The sequence below is a fragment of the Aegilops tauschii genome, chromosome 7 (assembly GCF_002575655.3).
Source record: "Aegilops tauschii subsp. strangulata cultivar AL8/78 chromosome 7, Aet v6.0, whole genome shotgun sequence".
In the NCBI taxonomy this organism is placed as follows: Eukaryota; Viridiplantae; Streptophyta; class Magnoliopsida; order Poales; family Poaceae; genus Aegilops; species Aegilops tauschii.
In genome coordinates this window covers 503,985,996-504,003,637 of record NC_053041.3, presented here as the reverse complement: position 1 = coordinate 504,003,637, position 17,642 = coordinate 503,985,996, and the positions used below count along the sequence as shown (strand labels likewise).

Genomic DNA, 17,642 nt, shown 5'->3' with positions numbered 1-17,642 from the left:
ACACATCAACCGCTATCCAGCATGCATCTAGAGTATTAAGTTCATAAGAACAGAGTAACGCCTTAAGCAAGATGACATGATGTAGAGGGATAAATTCATGCAATATGATAAAAAAACATCTTGTTATCCTCGATGGCAACAATACAATACGTGCCTTGCTGCCCCTACTGTCACTGGGAAACGACACCGCAAGATTGAACCCAAAGCTAAGCACTTCTCCCATTGCAAGAAAGATCAATCTTGTAGGCCAAACCAAACTGATAATTCGAAGAGACTTGCAAAGATAACCAATCATACATAAAAGAATTCAGAAGATTCAAATATTGTTCATAGATAAACTTGATCATAAACCCACAATTCATCGGTCTCAACAAACACACCGCAAAAAGAAGATTACATCGAATAGATCTCCACGAGAGAGGGGGAGAACATTGTATTGAGATCCAAAAAGAGAGAAGAAGCCATCTAGCTAATAACTATGGACCCGAAGGTTTGAGGTAAACTACTCACACTTCATCGGAGAGGCTATGGTGTTGATGTAGAAGCCCTCCGTGATCGATGCCCCCTCCGGCGGAGCTCCGGAACAGGCCCCAAGATGGGATCTCGTGGGTACAGAAGGTTGCGGCGGTGGAATTAGGTTTTTGGCTCCGTATCTGATCGTTTGGGGGTACATAGGTATATATAGGAGGAAGGAGTACGTCGGTGGAGCAACATGGGACCCACGAGGGTGGACGGCGCGCCTGGGGGGTAGGCGCGTCCCCCCACCTCATGGCTTCCTGGAAACTTCCTTGACGTAGGGTCCAAGTCTCCTGGATCATGTTCGTTCTAAAAATCACGTTCCCGAAGGTTTCATTCCGTTTGGACTCCGTTTGATATTCTTTTTCTGCGAAACTCTGAAATAGGCAAAAAACAGCAATTCTGGGCTGGGCCTCCGGTTAATAGGTTAGTCCCAAAAATAATATAAAAGTGAATAATAAAGCCCAATAATGTCCTAAACAGAAGATTATATAGCATGGAGCAATCAAAAATTATAGATACGTTGGAGATGTATCAAGCATCCCCAAGCTTAATTCCTGCTCGTCCTCGAGTAGGTAAATGATAAAAACAGAATTTTTGATGTGGAATGCTACTTGGCATAATTTCAATGTAATTCTTCTTAATTGTGGTATGAATATTCAGATCCGAAAGACTCAAGACAAAAGTTTAATATTGACATAAATATAATAATACTTCAAGCATACTAACTAAGCAATTATGTCTTCTCAAAATAACATGGCCAAAGAAAGTTATCCCTACAAAATCATATAGTCTGGCTATGCTCTATCTTCACCACACAAAGTATTTAAATCATGCACAACCCCGATGACAAGCCAAGCAATTGTTTCATACTTTTGACGTTCTCAAACTTTTTCAACCTTCACGCAATACATGAGCGTGAGCCATGGACATAGCACTATATGTGGAATAGAATGGTGGTTGTGGAGAAGACAAAAAGGAGAAGATAGTCTCACATCAACTAGGCGTATCAACGGGCTATGGAGATGCCCATCAATAGATATCAATGTGAGTGAGTAGGGATTGCCATGCAACGGATGCACTAGAGCTATAAGTATATGAAAGCTCAACAAAAGAAACTAAGTGGGTGTGCATCCAACTTGCTTGCTCACGAAGACCTAGGGCATTTTGAGGAAGCCCATCATTGGAATATACAAGCCAAGTTCTATAATGAAAAATTCCCACTAGTATATGAAAGTGATATCATAGGAGACTCTCTATCATGAAGATCATGGTGCTACTTTGAAGTACAAGTGTGGTAAAAGGATAGTAACATTGTCCCTTCTCTCTTTTTCTCTCATTCATTTTTTTTATTTGGGCATTTTCTTCTTTCTTTTTTTCGTCCGGAGTCTCATACCGACTTGTGGGGGAATCATAGTCTCCATCATCCTTTCCTCACTTGGGACAATGCTCTAAAAAAATGATCATCACACTTTTATTTACTTACAACTTCAGCAATTACAACTCAAAACTTAGAACAAAATATGACTCTATGTGAATGCCTCCGGCGGTGTACCGGGATATGCAATGATGGAGCGTGTCATAGTAAACGGAACAGTGGTAAGTTGCATGGCAATATATCTCGGAATGGCTATGAAAATGACATGATAGGTAGGTATGGTGGCTGTTTTGAGGAAAGTTTATCGTGGGTGTATGATACCGGCGAAAAGTGCACGGTATTAGAGAGGCTAGCAATGGTGGAAGGAAGAAAGTGCGTATAATCCATGGACTCAACATTAGTCATAAAGAACTCATATACTTATTGCAAAAATCTACAAGTTATCAAAGCAAAGTATTACGCGCATGCTCCTAGGGAGATAGATTGGTAGGAAAAGACCATTGCTCGTCCCCGACCGCCACTCATAAGGAAGACAATCAATAAATAAATTATGCTCCGACTTCATCACATAACGTTCACCATACGTGCATGCTACGGGAATCACAAACTTTAACACAAGTATCTCTCAAATTCACAACTAATCAACTAGCATAACTCTAATATCACCATCTTTATATCTCAAAACGATTATCAAGCATCAAACTTTTCTTAGTATTCAACACACTCATAAGAAAGTTTTTACTCATCTTGAATAACTAGCATATTAGGATTATCTAAGCAAATTACCATGCTATTTAAGACTCTCAAAATAATCTAAGTGAAGCATGAGAGATCAATAGTTTCTATAAAACAAATCCACCACCGTTCTCTAAAAGATATAAGTGAAGTACTAGAGCAAAACTATATAGCTCAAAAGATATAAGTGAAGCACATAGAGTATTTTAATAATTTCCAAATCATGTGTGTCTCTCTCAAAAGGTGTGTACAGCAAAGATGATTGTGGTAAACTAACAAATAAAGACTCAAATAATACAAGACGCTCCAAGCAAAACAGATATCATGTGGTGAATAAAAATATAGCTCCAAGTAAAGTTATCGATGGAAGTAGACGAAAGAGGGGATGCCTTCCGGGGCATCCCCAAGCTTTGGCTTTTTGGTGTCTGTAGATTATCTTGGGGGTGCCATGGGCATCCCAAAGCATAGGCTCTTGCCACTCCTTGTTTCATAATCCATCAAATCTTTTACCCAAAACTTGAAAACTTCACAACACAAAACTTAGCAGAAAATCTCGTGAGCTCCGTTAGCGAAAGAAAACAAAAGACCACTTCAAGGTAATATAATGAACTCATTATTTATTTATATTGGTGTTAAACCTACTGTATTCCAACTTCTCTATGGTTTATAAACTCTTTTACTAGCCATAGATTCATCAAAATAAGCAAACAACACACGAAAAACAGAATATGTCAAAAACAGAACAGTCTGTAGTAATCTGTAACTAACGCAAACTTCTAGAACTCCAAAAAATCAGCCAAAATAGCACGACCTAGAAAATTTGTTTATTGATCAGAAGAAATTGGAATCAATATTTTATCACGTTCTGGTGATTTTTAACAATTATTTTCGTGAAAAGAAAGTTTCTGGAATTTTCTGCAAGATCAAATAACTATCATCCAAGAAGATCCTATAGGTTTAACTTGGCACAAACGCTAATTAAAACATAAAAACAAGTCTAACCAGAGGATAGATCAAATATTTATTCCTAAACGGAAGCAAAAAGCAAAAACCTAAAAATAAAATTGGGTTGCCTCCCAATAAGCGCTATCGTTTAACGCCCTTAGCTAGGCATAAAAGCAAGGATAGATCTAGGTATTGCCATCTTTGGTAGGCAATCCATAAGTGGCTCTCATAATATATTCATATGGTAATTTTATTTTCTTCCTAGGGAAGTGTTCCATGCCTTTCTTTAATGGAAATTGGAATCTAATATTCCCTTCCTTCATATCAATAATTGCACCAATCATTCTAAGTAAAGGTCTACCAAGAATAATAGGACATGAAGGATTGCAATCTTTATCAAGAACGATAAAATTTATGGGCACATAGTTCCTATTTGCAACAATAAGAACATCATTAATTCTTCCCATAGGTTTCTTAATAGTGGAATCCGCAAGGTGCAAGTTTAAAGAGCAATCATCAAAATCACGGAACCCTAGCAAATCGCACAAAGTTTTGGGAATAGTGGAAACACTAGCACCCAAATCACATAAAGCATAGAATTCATGATCTTTAATCTTAATTTTAATAGTAGGTTCCCACTCATCATAAAGTTTTCTAGGGATAGAAACTTCCAACTCAAGCTTTTCTTCATAAGATTGCATCAAGGCATCAACGATATGTTTGGTAAAAGCTTTATTTTGACTATAAGCATGAGGAGAATTTAGCACGGATTGCAACAATGAAATACAATCTATCAAAGGGCAATTATCATAATTAAATTCCTTTAAATCCAAAATAGTGGGTTTATTAATATCTTCAATCCCACTTTTATCAATTTTAGCATCAAGATCTAAAAACTCCGAATTTTTGGAACGCCTTCTAGGTAGAGGTGGATCATATTCAGTCCCATCATTATCAAGATTCATATTGCAAAACAAAGATTTAATAGGGGACACATCAATAACTTCTAGATCTTCATCTTTATTTTCATAGAAATTTGAAGAACACGCTTTCATAAAGCAATCTTTCTTAGCACGCATCCTAGCGGTTCTTTCTTTGCACTCATCAATGGAAATTCTCATGGCTTTGAGAGACTCATTGATATCATGCTTAGGAGGGATAGATCTAAGTTTTAAAGAATCAACATCAAAAGAAATTCTATCAACGTTCCTAGCCAATTCATCAACTTTAAGCAATTTCTCTTCAAGCAAAGCATTGAAATTCTTTTGCGAATTCATAAACTCTTTAACACTAGTCTCAAATTCAGAGGGCATCTTATTAAAATTTCCATAAGAATTGTTGTAGGAATTACCATAATTATTAGAGGAATTGCTAGGATAAGGCCTAGGATTAAAGTTTCCTCTATACGCGTTGTTACCAAAATTATTCCTACCAACAAAATTCACATCCAAAGATTCATTATTATTCTCAATCAAGGTAGACAAAGGCATATCATTAGGATTGAAGAAACACTCTTACTAGCAAATAATTTCATAAGCTCGTCCATCTTTCCACTCAAAACATTAATTTTTTCTATCGCATGCACTTTTTTATTAGTAGATCTTTCAGTGTGCCATTGAGAATAATTAACCATAATATTATCTAGGAGTTCAGTAGCTTCTCCTAAAGTGATTTCCATAAGAGTGCCTCCCGCGGCCGAATCTAAAAGATTTCTAGAAGCAAAATTCAATCCGGCATAAAAATTTTGTATGATCATCCACAAATTCAAACCATGAGTAGGGCAATTACGTATCATTAATTTCATCCTCTCCCAAGATTGTGCAACATGTTCATGATCAAGTTGCTTAAAATTCATGATATCGTTTCTAAAAGAGATGATCTTAGCGGGAGGAAAATACTTAGAGATAAAAGCATCTTTGCACTTATTCCAAGAATCAATACTATTTTTAGGCAAAGACGAAAATCAAGCTTTAGCACGATCTCTAAGCGAAAAAGGAAATAGCTTCAACTTACAATATCATTGTCAACATCTTTCTTCTTTTGCATATCACACAAATCAACGAAGCTATTTAGATGAGTAGCGGCATCTTCACTAGGAAGGCCGGCGAATTGATCTTTCATGACAAGATTCAACAAAGCAGCATTGATTTCACAAGATTCCGTATTGGTAAGAGGAGCAATCGGAGTGCTAAGGAAATCATTATTGTTGGTATTGGTAAAGTCACATAATTTGGTATTATCTTGAGCCATCATGACAAACAACCAATCCAACACACAAGCAAACAAAAGGCAAGTGAAAAAGAGGCGAACGAAAAAGAGAGGGCGAATAAAACGACAAGGGTGAAGTGGGGGAGAGGAAAACGAGAGGCAAACGGCAACTAATGTAATGCGGGAGATAAGGGTTTGTGATTGGTACTTGGTATATTGACTTTTGTGTAGACTTCCCCGGCAACGGCGCCAGAAATCCTTCTTGCTACCTCTTGAGCACTGCGTTGGTTTTCCCTTGAAGAGAAAGGGTGATGCAGCAAAGTAGCGTAAGTATTTCCCTTAGTTTTTGAGAACCAAGGTATCAATCCAGTAGGAGGCTACACGCGAGTCCCTCGCACCTACACAAAACAAATAAATCCTCGCAACCAACACGATAAGAGGTTGTCAATCCCTACACGGTCACTTACGAGAGTGAGATCTGATAGATATGATAGGATAATATTTTTGGTATTTTTATGATAAAGATGCAAAGTAAAATAAAAGCAAAGTAAAAAAGCAAAGGAAATAACTAAGTGTTGGAAGATTAATATGATGGAAAGTAGACCCGGGGGCCATAGGTTTCACTAGTGGCTTCTCTCAAGAGCATAAGTATTTTACGGTGGGTGAACAAATTACTGTTGAGCAATTGACAGAATTGAGCATAGTTATGAGAATATCTAGGTATGATCATGTATATAGGCATTACGTCCGAGACAAGTAGACCGACTCCTGCCTGCATCTACTACTATTACTCCACACATCGACCGCTATCCAGCATACATCTAGAGTATTAAGTTCATAAGAACAGAGTAACGCCTTAAGCAAGATGACATGATGTAGAGGGATAAAATCATGCAATATGATAAAAACCCCATCTTGTTATCCTCGATGGCAACAATACAATACGTGCCTTGCTGCCCCTACTGTCACTGGGAAACGACACTGCAAGATTGAACCCAAAGCTAAGCACTTCTCCCATTGCAAGAAAGATCAATCTAGTAGGCCAAACCAAACTGATAATTCGAAGAGACTTGCAAAGATAACCAATCATACATAAAAGAATTCAGAAGATTCAAATATTGTTCATAGATAAACTTGATTATAAACCCACAATTCATCGGTCTCAACAAACACACCGCAAAAAGAAGATTACATCGAATAGATCTCCACGAGAGAGGGGGAGAACATTGTATTGAGATCCAAAAAGAGAGAAGAAGCCATCTAGCTAATAACTATGGACCCGAAGGTCTGAGGTAAACTACTCACACTTCATCGGAGAGGCTATGGTGTTGATGTAGAAGCCCTCCGTGATCGATGCCCCCTCCGGCGGAGCTCCGGAACAGGCCTCAAGATGGGAACTCGTGGGTACAGAAGGTTGCGGCGGTGGAATTAGGTTTTTGGCTCCGTATCTGATCGTTTGGGGGTACGTAGGTATATATAGGAGGAAGGAGTACGTCGGTGGAGCAATGTGGGACCCACGAGGGTGGAGGGCGCGCCTGGGGGGGTTGGCGCGCCCCCCTACCTCGTGGCTTCCTGGAAGCTTCCTTGACGTAGGGTCCAAGTCTCCTGTATCATGTTCGTTCTAAAAATCACGTTCCCGAAGGTTTCATTCCGTTTGGACTCCGTTTGATATTCTTTTTCTGCGAAACTCTGAAATAGGCAAAAAAACAGCAATTATGGGCTGCGCCTCCGATTAATAGGTTAGTCCCAAAAATAATATAAAAGTGAATAATAAAGCCCAATAATATCCAAAACAGAAGATAATATAGCATGGAGCAATCAAAAATTATAGATACGTTCGAGACGTATCACCCCGCGCCCGCATATTGCCCTCGGCCAGCACCATTATAAGTCATAGCCGCCCGCCCATCTCTAGCAGGCAGCCGGGACAGCGGAGCTCCTTGCGCCGGCGGGGATTGTTCTCTGGGGCGGAGGCGGTCCAGACCCGCGGCTGCCATGTCCTCCGCGCCGGACGTGAGCGCCGGCAGAGATACCGTGGCCGCCGGAGTTACTCGCGATGCGCGGCCAGACCCGAGCTTGGGGAAGCCCGGCTTAGCGATCACACGAACCCTAGGAATCGTACTTACGTGACCCAACTCCTCGCTAGAGCCAATATCACGTAGCGTACCAACAGACTGGATCGATTCGGTGGTTGGGTTCGCTTCCTGGGCCACATGCCCAGGTTCCGGTGCGCCCAAGGCCACGGTCACCGAGTCAGGCCCATCCTGGCCCAACAAGGTTTTCAAACGAGCTTGTCTAGCCGCCCGAATCTCGCCGAGATCCAGCGTCGGCGACGCCGCCGCTACCGGCCGAATCTTCTTCCGGTGACCTTTAACGACCTTCCAAGAACCCAAAAAGTCACCAAGCATAAGAGATGGAAGACATACCTTGGGTAATGGTCCCTTCCAAGGACGAATCGCCGTCGGAGCCGTCCGACGATGCACCACTCGCCGGAGAACCTCCACCGCATCCGCTTTGCCCAGCCCATCCCAAGCACGATCGCTCACCGGAACGATCCCGTCGATGAAACCGGCCACCTCCTCCTCCGAGTAGCCAACCGGAGCGATTCGCAAACGTAGTCACTTGGCGTTGGGGAGTACGCTGCCGCCCCGGATCTGCCGCCGTCCCGGGCCTCCTCATCGTCGGAGTCGTCGGAGTCCGAGCCAGCGAGGGGCCCAGAAACGATTGCTGCCGCGATGAGAGAACGTCGACGGCTGGTGCGCCGTCCCGCGGTGACCCCCGTGGTCGCCTCCACGGTCGCCCCTCATCAATTATGAAAATCCCCTCGATCAACAGGTGGTATAGAAGAAGAAACAACAAAAAAGTGGAGTGAGCATGCTGGGTAAGAAGAACAAGAAAGAATCAATTGGGAAAGTTCGTTTGGGTCCCTCAATTATTTATTAAATTTATTCGTGCTGCAAACTTTAGACTGATAACTTTGAGCCACACTAACTTTCCATACTTGACAAATTTGTCCGTTGCCTTAGCCAAAGTGGAATGTAGGATTGTGTGCTGATAGTTTCTCACACGTGCTAGCACATATAGCACAAAAGAAAAGCAAAGTATATGTTAGAAAATAGCAATAAAATAAGGAGCAATGAAAGATACTAAAAAATGGCGAAAAGGTAGGAAAATAATGAATGTTAAAATGTGACAAAATGTCCATAACATTCTGGAAATCTACTAAAAATATCGGATTTAAAATTGGAGAATTTCATACAATTTAAGAAAAATAATCTTTAGAACGTATCTTGAACAACTAGGGAATTTGAGTAAACGTTGGAATATTTTGTAAGCATTCATGTAACTTGCCATATTTTTCTTTCATTAATGTTCCAGAACTATTTTTGAGTTTTCTCGAATTTCTAGCAGCCGATTCTTGCTAAGGTAGATTGGCAGTCAACTGACCCCCACGCAACCACTGTCTAGCCGTGATTCTGTACCGAGTTGTCCACGTTGGTGCAGCGCGGCGCCGTCGGAGTTGGAGACACCCCGGGCTCACCCTCAGCACTTAGGTCCCTCCTGACGCCTTTGCTAGAAATCCGACGAACTTCTTGGCCTTGTCGAGCTACTCCGGCAGAAATCAAGCTCAGTGCCTGCTATGTGTTCGACGGTATTCCACAACTGAGCTCTGTGCCCGAAATACGGATACTGATGAAAGTCTTCAACAAGATCTCTTCGAAGAGTGGTGGACGTGAACTGGACAATAAGACCACTACTTCTACTTCTATATTCCGCGTTATGTTTGGTTCACTGTGTTATGTTTGGTGAATAATTGTGTTGAATTTGAGGTTGTGGATTGATGAGCTACGTCATAATTATAAGTGCTATTTGTGTTTTATTTGTTTCGGATTTGTTTGACGTGAGTTTTACACCCCCTTTGTCTCATAATATAGGACGTTATTAAATTCAGTATACTCATATATTTAGACCATTGCATATGCACATGAGTTTTGACGTCTGCTGTGAAAGCAATCTTTCTACCTTTATCTTTTCCCTTCCCACCTAAAATTGGATTTATAGGTTAGGTAACCATGTTTTCTGCCGTTCGAACGTCCAAGAGTTTAAGCAGCTGCACCCGCCACCAAAAAAAAAAGAAAAAAAAAAGAAAAGGAAACCGCGTGGTGGCCAATTAACAAACGCAACATAACGGGTCGCCTGCGTGCGGGTGCATCCGTATCGATTGAACCTACACCAGTTGACCATCCGACTCGTGTCGCGCGCGCTCCAGATCGCATCTCTACCTACCCATGCACTTTCCTGGCAGCGTACGTACGTAAGCGCGCGCGACCAGGACGCAGGACTCATCCAACGGCCACACCGCCACGCCGCTTGCCGCTTGCCGCGTCCACCTAATCACCTCATCTATATATACCCCGCACCAAGGACGAACTCCATTCACCAAACCAAAGAAGCTAGCTAGCTAACTTACTACTCCTACTAGCTCTACTCGTTGCTCTCCGGCAGCAAAGCGAGCTAGCTCCACTTCATTAAGCCAGGCCTCACACCTCCTTTGCTCCTACAAAAATGGGAAGCTTAGACACCAACCCAATGTCCTCCGCCTTGCCCAACGACAAGGCCGCGTTCGAGCCGCTCAACTTCTTCGCCTTCTTCCCCTCCACCAACAGCGCCGCTGCCATCGCTGGGGACCTCATCGCCTCTGCCATGAACACCGTCGGGTTCACGTGGCAGGCCTCGCCTGCAGCCACCGAGATGGAGGTTCTCGCTCTCGACTGGCTTGCGCGGCTTCTGCGCCTACCCACTACCTTCATGAACCGCACCAGCACTGGTCGTGGCACTGGCGGTGGCGTCATCCTTGGCACAACAAGCGAGGCAATGCTTGTCACGCTAGTCGCCGCTCGTGATGCAGCGCTGCGCCGAACCGGCTCTGTCGGCGTGTCCGACATCCCACGCTTGACTGTATATGCTGCCGACCAGACCCACTCCACGTTCTTCAAGGCGTGTCGCCTTGCAGGCTTCGACCCCGCCAACATCCGCTCCATCCCCACAGGGTCGGAAACTAGCTACGGGTTCGACCCGGCCAAACTTCTCGAGGTAATGCAGGCTGATGCCGACGCCGGTCTTGTGACTACATATGTTTGTGCCACGGTGGGCACCACATCTTCCAACGCCGTCGACCCGGTGGGAGCCGTCGCAGACATTGCCGCCATGTTCAATGTGTAGGTCCACGTCGATGCTGCATACGCTGGCAGCGCGTGTATCTGCCCGGAGTTTCGCCACCATCTTGACGGCGTTGAGCGCGTGGACTCCATTAGCATGAGCCCGCACAAATGGCTTCTCACATGCCTCGATTGCACCTGCCTTTACGTCCGTGATGCTCATCGGCTAAGCGACTCATTGGAGACCAACCCGGAGTACCTCAAGAACGATGCTACTGACTCCGGTGAGGTCACTGATCTTAAGGACATGCAGGTCGGCGTCGGTCGGCGCTTCCGTGGCCTCAAGCTTTGGATGGTCATGCGCACTTATGGTACTGCAAAGCTCCAAGAGCACATCCGTAGTGATGTCGCCATCGCCAAGATGTTTGAAGATTTTGTCCGTGCCGACGACAGGTTCGAGGTGGTCGTACCGAGAAACTTTGCTCTTGTGTGCTTTAGGATCAAGGCAAGTGGAGCCATGACGGAGAAGGATGCCGATGAGGTCAACCGTGTGCTAATGGAGAATCTGAACAAGACTGGCAAGGCATATCTTGCGCACACGGTGGTTGGTGATAAGTTCGTGCTTCGGTTCGCGGTCGTCGCTGCAAGAGGAGAGACATGTGCACTAGTAGGAAAAGGGGCTTTTACCCCGGTTCATAAGGGCCTTTAGTCCCGGTTCTGGAACCGGGACTAAAGGGTCGTTACTAATGCCCTAGCCCTTTAGTCCCGGTTCTTACACGAACCGGGACTAAAGGCCGTCCACGTGGCCGGTGCGGGGAGCCCAGGCAGGAGGGCCTTTGGTCCCGGTTGGTGCCACCAACCGGGACCAATAGGCATCCACGCGTCAGCCCCTAGCAGGAGCTGAGGTTTTTTTTTGAAAGGGGGTGGTTTTGGGGTTTTGGGGGGTTAATTTAGGTGTTTCATTTATTGTGTTAGCTAGCTAATTAATAGAGAGAAGTGTCCTCTCTTATCTCCGTGCTTGGTCGACGCTACGTACTATATACGTATGGAGAGGAGTAGACACGCTAGCTAGTAATCAAATGAAGGAAACAGAAGATCATCATGAACATATGCAGACAGAGAGAAGTGATACCGACCACCTCTCCTTCTCCGAGATATTGGTCGAACAACAAGTTCTCGTATATCTATCCGACACTACCGGCTACATATATACAATAATTATCTCTTACAATACAATCTCCTAATTATATTGTAGGAACACAGGGTCCACATAGTATTCTCCGTTTTCAGCGATCACGTGGTCAAGGAAGAATGCCGCCAATTTCTCTTGAATTCCTCGCATACGATCTTCTGCTAGGAGTTGATCCCGCTTCCGAAAAATCTAATTTGAAGAAGGGGGTCAATACATATATATATGAATAAATGAAACTCAACACAAATGATGGTAATAAAATAAAATTGTGAATATTATTGCTTACGCACTTCATATTGTTCTTCAGTGTAGCCCCGCTCACAGGTATGTAGCGGATGGACTCGCAAACGTAGTATCCACAGTAATTATTCCCGGGTTGCTGCCACAACCACTTTACAAGAAATAGAGGTCAATCAAACTGATAAGCAAGCATGCTAAATGGTATTGATCAAACTAGCGCTTGAATCACTAGGAGATGCGCGGAACATGCTACTATAGTACTTACTTTCGGGTGTCTAAATTGCAGCTGGTTCGGCAGTCCCGGGGCTTTTGAGGTGAATTTTCTCCAAACCCTGCCAGACAAAGAAAACAATTACTTGATATCAGGAAATGAACAAAGTTGCTGATATGGTGGATAATGATCGATTTAACTTACTTCTGGAGCATTTGAGTCATGTTCGCATAGTCCTGGGGATCTTTTCGTCTCGAGTCTAAGACGGTTACTACTCCCGGCTCAAGCTTAATCTCTAGGAGAATATAGTGGAAGCTGCGCATGCATGCATAAGTCATCAATTACATTACCATAACCTGGACGAATAAGGGAAACCGAATATGCAGAAGACAATAACACTCACTTGAAGTTGTAAGGAAAGAGTATTATATCTTTGTTTTGATTTAATACCAACGATTGTAGCAAGTTGGCCTCGGCTTCTTTGGGATGTTTTTCAACCGTATATGCATCTATGAGATTTGTGTTGATGAACCCAATATCACCGATTTGTCTTTTCTTCAATTCAGCGATCTTCAATCTGCATAATATAGTGAGGATAAGTATAAATACATGCAATGAAAGAGCTGACCTATATAGAGAGACTTAATGACAGAAGTAGTACTACTTACAGACAGTAGCAAGTGATCGTTGTTTTATCGAGGGACTTTAGATTGTAAAACTGGAAGAAATCCTCAAATGGAACATTCAGCAGTTCAATTCCAACGAGGTCATACTCCGGTTTAACTCTCAGCGTCAAAGTACTCATCCCATCAGACTCTCTGCAGGTTTTCATGTACCAATCATGTAGTCTTCGCATCATCATGCTTAGAGATCTGACATCTTTGACGAGACGCTTCCCGTAATGGTATTTGTGGTTGTCCACCTCCATGATTTCATAATGTACATCGTCGGGCAGGTAATCTCCAAGATTGCTATAACCGGGCACCATACCCGGATCATTAGCGACGATGTCTTTTGACACCTTGAGCGGGGGGCACGATTGGTTCGCTTGTTCGCCGAGCTGGGCAATTTTTTTCCCAGCTCGTCGTTCTTTCATCCTTTTATCACTGACAGTACTTCCCGAGCGCTCCGCTTCGGCATATGCCTTTCCAAGAACGCGCTCATAGTTGCCTCTTGGCGGAGACTTTGGTGGTTTTGTCAGGGCAGCCAGAGTGCGCTTTGCTTTCACCGGATATACCTTCTCCTCCGAAGGTGGATGTTTCTTTGCTTTGACCCCTTCAAAGAAGTTCTTCACTTCGGCTCGCACGATCTTCGCGTTCTCCTCCTCGGTCCTCTCATATGGTAACTTCTCTGGAGTCTTCAGAGAAGGACCGAATCTGTATTGCCTCCCGCCTCTGGCAGCTGTACTGCTAGACGCCGGCAGAGCAGACGGAGCGGCTGCGGCTGTCTTCTTTCCTTGCTTACGAGGCGGAGGAGAAGGACTACGACACGCCGGAGCAGCCGCAGCGGCGGCGGGTCTCTTCCGCCCTTGCTGACGAAGCGGAGAAGGAGGAGGCTGGCTGTCCTGGCGCGCCGGCGCTGGCGGAGAAGGAGGCGGAGTGCCGCCACGCGCCGGAGAAGGAGGCTAAGTGCCCTGATCACTCGCCGGAGGAGGAGGCGGAGGAGGAGGCGGAGTGCCCTTACTCGCCGGAGCCGTCCAGTTCGGAAGCTTGATGAGCTCCTTCCGCCATAGGCATGGAGTCTTCAGAGCTAAACCCAGCCGAGTCTCCCCTTCACCGGTAGGGTGGTCAAGCTGGAGGTCCTCAAATCCCTCCGTTATTTCATCCACCATCACCCTAGCATATCCTTCTGGAATCGGCCGGCAGTGGTAGGTTACGCCGGGTTCAGTAGGTAAAACAGAGCCAACAGCCGCCTTGACTTTCAAGTTCTGCCATTCCGCCATAAGGTGGCAATGTTGAGACTCCGTGATAGCATCCACGGGGTAGCTAGGAGTAGCCGCATGCTCCAGCTGAGGCAGCTCGGTGGAAGCCACGCTGCTTCTACGCTGAGATGGCGGTGTAGCTTCGGGGGCAGTTTCGGCATCTCTATTGCCGTCTCGTTCCTCTAGCACTTGAACCCTTTCGTGCAGACGCTGAATTTGGATCTGCTCCACTTTTTTCCTCCTCTCCTGGGTTTTGTAACCGCCCGCATCCGGAAAACCAGCCTTCCACGGAACGGAGCCTGGCGTGCCTCGTGTCCGTCCAGGGTGCTCAGGATTCCCGAGGGCCATTGTGAGCTCGTCGTTCTCTCTGTCTGGAACGAACGTCCCTTGCTACGCTGCATCGATATAGTGCTTAAGCTTCTTGACGGGTATTGCAAGTTGCTCGTCCGTCCAACGACACCTCCCTGATACAGGGTCCAAGGTTCCGCCAGCCCCGAAGAACCAAGTCCGGCAACGGTCTGGCCAGTTCATTGTCTCTGGTTCGATCCCTTTATCAAGCAGATCCCTCTCAGACTTGGCCCACTTAGGCCGGGCTTTGAGGTAGCCACCTGACCCCGTGCGATGGTGAAGCTTCTTCTTCGCAGCATTCTGCTTGTTTGTCGCTGACATCTTCTTACTCTTTTCCGATGTCTTGTGGGCCACAAATGCGGGCCAGTGATCTCTGATCTTCTCATACCGGCCGACGAATTCTGGTGTCTCTTCTTTGTCGACAAAAGTTTTCAGCTCATTCTTCCACCTCCTGAATAGGTCTGCCATCTTCTTAAGAGCATGAGACTTGATTAATTGCTCTATAACTGGCTTCTCCGGCTCCTCCTCTGGCGGTAGGGTGAAATTTGCCTTCAGCTCAGTCCAAAGATCATCTTTCTGCATATCATTGACATAAGACACCTCAGGGTCTTCCTTCTTAGGCTTATACCATTGGTGGATGCTGATCGGGATCTTGTCCCTAACTAGAACCCCGCACTGAGCAGCAAAAGCATCCTTTGTCCGGAGGGGTTCAATCGGTTGGCCGTCGCGCGCGATTGCTGTGATCTCAAACCTTTCATCCGAGCGCAACTTTCTCTTCGGGCCTCGTCTCTTTACCTCAGTTGTGCTCGATCCAGAGGGCTAGAAAAAAGAAGAAAGACGAGTGTTAATTAATATGTGTACATACCAAAACAATGAATGCATCAATTAGCTAGTCAGCACAGGCTTAACTAATATATTTACCTGGCCGGACTCTGTTCGGTCACCGGAGCCGTCACCACGGGCTCCTTCTTGCACCAGCATTGGGTCACCGGAGCCATCATAATCATGTCTTTCCTCCTCCACTCTTCGATCACCGCAGCCTGCTTCTTCACCCTGTTCTTCCAGACCATCATTGTCGTTAAGATACGACAAGATATCACCTCCGGCTAAGATTATGTCCCCCAACACATCTTCTGCTTGCTCATCTCGTCCGTGCTCCATTGTTTCTGCAAATATTACAACATGGCAATTATTACACAAACATGACAGCAGGTGGATATATTAGTGCAAACGTAGACCTAGCTTATTCCGGGTTTGGGGTGGCCTAGGCAACGCTTCAAGGGTAGGGGCGCGGCGGGAGGGGGTAGGAGACCGACATCGTTTTTTTCTAGGGTTTGGGTGTCCTCGAGAGTTTTGGTCGAGCGAGAGGGCCGGGGGATGCTCCCGTGGTATAAGTTATCACGGTCGAGAGGGGGTATACATATCGACCGTCCATCATGTCGAAGTTATCTGGGAGGGAGTTATATATATCGACAACGACGACATACATACACGGGAAAATAATGTTATCGGGGAGGGGAGGGGGTATATATCGACCCCCCCCCCCACGTGTTGAAGTTATCGGGAGGGGGTTTTATATCGACAACGACGACATACATACACGGGGAAATAATGTTATCGAGGAGGGGGTATATCGACCCCCCCTCGTGTTGAAGTTATCCCCCCTCGTGTTGAAGTTATCGGGAGGGGGTAATATCGACAACGACAACATACATACACGGGAAAATAATGTTATCGGGGAGGGGGTATATCGACCCCCCCCCCACGTGTTGAAGTTATCAGGAGGGGGTTATATCGACAACGACGACATATATACACGGGAAAATAATGTTATCGGGGAGGGGGTATATCGACCCCCCTCGTGTTGAAGTTATCGGGAGGGGTATATATCGACGACGACAGACCCGATAAAACATAAGAAAACGAAGAAGAAATAAAAAGAGGAGAGAAGAAGAAAGGAATAGAGGAGAGGATTGAAGAAAAAAAAAGAAGAAAAAAAAAGAGGAGAAGAAGAAAGGAATAGAGGAGAAGAAGAAAAAATAGAAAATTTCTTCTTCTCCTCTATTCCTTTCTTCTTCTCCTCTTCTTTTTCTTCTTTTTTCCTCTTCTTATTTATATCTCCTCTTCTTCCTCTCCTCTTCTTCTTTCTTTCCTCTTCTTATTTTCTTCTTTCCTATCCTTCTTTTTCTTCTTCTTCCCTTCCTAGCTAGATATATAAAACTTTTCTAAAATTGTAACTTTTGCATACATAAAACTTTTCCATGTGGATCATCATTTCTCATATATATCGAATATATATCCATTGTCATATATAAAAACTTTCTATATATGAACAAAAAACTTTCTATGAACAAAAAAACATTTTTGACATATATATATTCATACATTTTGAACATCTACATACATACAAAAAAAATTTTGTTCACATATACATTATAGCCACATACACATATACATCACATATGAACAAAAAAATTAAACTAATAAAAATAAAAAAACAGAGCCGGGGCGGTGGCTCTCACAGCGGGGGCGGCTAGGACGATGGCGACGGCGGGGGCGGGGGCGGCGAGGGCGCCGGCGCACGGGGCCGGAACGAGGCGGGGGCGGCGAGGGCGCCGGCGAGCACGCGCGGGCCGGGCAGGGGGGCTCGGGGCGCCGAGGCGGCGCGCGCGAGCAGGGGAGCACGAGGCGGGGCGGCGCGTGGGGGCAGGGCGACGGCGACGAGCACCGGGCGGCGACCCGTCGAGGCAAGGGCGCGGGGCGACGGCGAGCACGGGTAGCCTGGCGGC

General features: G+C 45.1%; 1 pseudogene; it reads left to right on the top strand.

Annotated features, from left to right (window-relative positions):
• The first annotated feature begins 10,260 nt into the window (after positions 1 to 10,260).
• LOC109751647 (tryptophan decarboxylase 1-like) lies at positions 10,261 to 12,093 on the top strand (annotated as a pseudogene).
• Positions 12,094 to 17,642: the final 5,549 nt, after the last annotated feature.